Below are 2,901 nucleotides of genomic sequence, written 5' to 3'. Positions count from 1 at the left end.
CGTCATAACACTGTCAATGGCAGAAAGGAGTGAAGAGAAGAAACAGCTGGGGAAGGAAGGATTGTACTAGAGCAAAGGGATCCAGGTAGTGGAGACACTAGTCAATGTACTGCATGAGTGTTAGGAAAGAGGCAGAAAACAGTGAGGACAGCTGGAGGTCCCCCAGCAGGAAGAGGGAAAGAGGAGGACCCTGGGAGTTCCTTGTGTTAGGGAAGGGGGAGGCCCTTAGAGAGCCAGAGTTCTCAACATCCTCCCCCAGGTCAAACCTAACATTAGTCCTTCTTTTCCTTCCTGGCCACACCCAGGGACCTGAGCAACAAGCCCAGCATTTTCTTCAACAGCCATAAGGTGCCCACAGTGAGCCCCAACAGGAACACTAGGACATCCAGCAGGCTCTGCACATGCCATGGCTGTTGAAAGCCATGGGGCTTGAGATGTGCTCCTCCCCCTGTTTGTAGGATGTGGTCAATCCAGCCCACCAGACGCTGGGAAGGTGTCAGGGGGTGGGAGCGCCTGATGGCCCTGGCAGCCATTGCTGCAGACTTGTACCTATGGGCAGACACAGAAAGAATGTGTTACCAATGTGCTGTGCCAGTACTTGAGTCCTTATAACATATACACACACCCACACACATATACCACACAAACACCCCCCCCACACACACACACACAGACAGACACGCGCACACACACACACACACACACACACACACACACACACACACACACACACACACACACACATCTTTTTGTTTGGTTTTTTTATTAAGAGATGTTCTATTCATTTTACATATCAACCACAGTTTCCCCTGTCCTCCCTCCTCTGACCCCCAGCCTTCCCTCCAACCCACCCTCCATTCCCACCTCCTCCCTGCACCAAGGCTGAGCAAAGTCTCACAACTGTCTCACTTATCCAGAGGGCCTAGCCAGTACCATGGTGGCTCCTCAGCTATGGGTTCACAGTCCATGTGTTTCTACTAGTTTGGCTAGTTGTCTCTGTACTTTTTCTAATCGTGGTATAGATATCTCTTGTTCATATAATCCCTCCTCTCTCGTGCGGATTGGACTCCTGGAGCTCTGCCTGAGACTTGGCCATGGATCTCTGCATCTGCTTCCATCAGTCAATGGATGAGGTTTCTATCATGACAGTTAGGGTTTTCGGCCATCCAATCTCCAGGGTAGGTCAGATCAGGCACCCTCCCCACCATTGCCAGTAGTCTATAGTGGAGTCATCTTAGTGGATTCCTGGAGACCTCTCTAGCACTCTGCTTTGTAATAGCCACATCTTTTTCAAATATAGACTCATACATCAACTTCAAACAAAATTGTTGTCATATACTTGACTCTGTCTTCCTGAGTCCCAACTAAAAGTTAAATAAAAAGATAAAAAGTAAAATCTTATACAGAAGGATCAAAATTAACCCTGGAAGGGAAATTTTTAAAAATGAATATGTCTGCAAGGATTGCACCTATGGTACTAAAGGTGTGCTCACATTAAGTATATTTGAACACAGGTGATAGGATGTCTGTCTGATTAAGTGATTAGTCCTATTTGCTTGTGAAATCATTATGCTAGATGGGATAGGGAAATGTGGATCACCTGTTCTTGTATTTGTGAAAACTTCCTTTGTATCAGGCCTGTCCTGGGCCTTAGGAACATAGTGAAAAATGATACTCACTGATCCACATGGTACATGCTTTCTATGTGCCAGTGTACAATAGACACAAATTGCTGAGGGCTGTGGGAGTATACAGCAGGTGACAGTGTTTGTAATGATATTTTATTTGTGCTGAAATGCGGTCATATTTTTATGTGTGCTTTAATAAATAAAGCTTGCCTGGAGATCTGAGGAAAAGACCAGCTGCTATAAGTAAACAAAGAAATCAGGCAAGGATAGCACTTGCCCTTAACCCTATAACTTGGCAGGCAGGATCTCTATGTGTACAAGGCCACACTGGAAACAGAGCACGGTGTGGTGGCACAGGCCTTAAATTCCAAAATTAATTTACCATGGAGGTCTGGATGTCTGTACAGACAGACAGGATGAAACAGAGCTGTGTAGGAAGACGAAGTGATGTAGCTGAATGGAGAAGAGAAAATTAGATGGCAGAACAGAAAGGCATACAGACGTGGGTAGGCAGGAAGTAACTCACATTTGGAAGCTGCAGAGATGGTGAGGTGAGGTTTTCTGTGGCTTTCCTTACTTCCCTGATCTCTCTAAGGCTTTCACACCTGCATTTGGATCCGAGTTTTTTATTTAATAAGACCATTTAGAAATCTGACTGCAAGTGTTTGACAAGTTGACCCAACAGACATATAACTCCCTAGTAGGAAGCCCCACTTCACAAAGACCTGGAGTTACTATTATTGACCAGTTGCTCCTGTCTATAATTTTTCTCATGTGCTACTGTATTTCTTTCCTAAAAACAGCTATGGGTGTTTTCCCACTGCTTCTGTGTTTATCTCTAGAATATATTCCATCTATGGGCACACTTATAGTTTTGGATGGTCAGGAAGTTGATTTCTGCTTAAGCTGTATAATTCTGATGTATAGAAACTGTACTAGGATATTTTACATTACTCAGACTGACATAGGATTCTCAGGCACAAAGAAAGCCTTTAATACAGACTGCTAACTTTAGATGTCAGAACAGATTCAAAGCTGGCTGCTTGCCCATACAAAGATGTTTTTCCAGGTATTGTTTTGCTTATTCAAGGTCAGAGCTTGAGACAACTTTAGACATAAATTTCTCAGTTATTGACTCTTTGCACACAGTCCCAGCCTTGGTAAATATTAGAGGCTCAAGGTTTAGCCAACTGTCTACTTACTGTCTGGGATAACTCACAAACTGAGAACTACGTGCATGGATCAATGTGACATTACTAGCCTAAGAGAAACA

General features: G+C 44.2%; 1 pseudogene; it reads right to left on the bottom strand.

Annotated features, from left to right (window-relative positions):
• Positions 1–272: 272 nt before the first annotated feature.
• LOC118596181 overlaps positions 273–2,901 on the bottom strand; it is a 27,025-nt pseudogene continuing 24,396 nt past the window's right edge.

The sequence above is a fragment of the Onychomys torridus genome, chromosome 15, assembly GCF_903995425.1.
Source record: "Onychomys torridus chromosome 15, mOncTor1.1, whole genome shotgun sequence".
Taxonomy (NCBI): Eukaryota; Metazoa; Chordata; class Mammalia; order Rodentia; family Cricetidae; genus Onychomys; species Onychomys torridus.
This window is presented reverse-complemented; position numbering and strand designations above follow the sequence as displayed.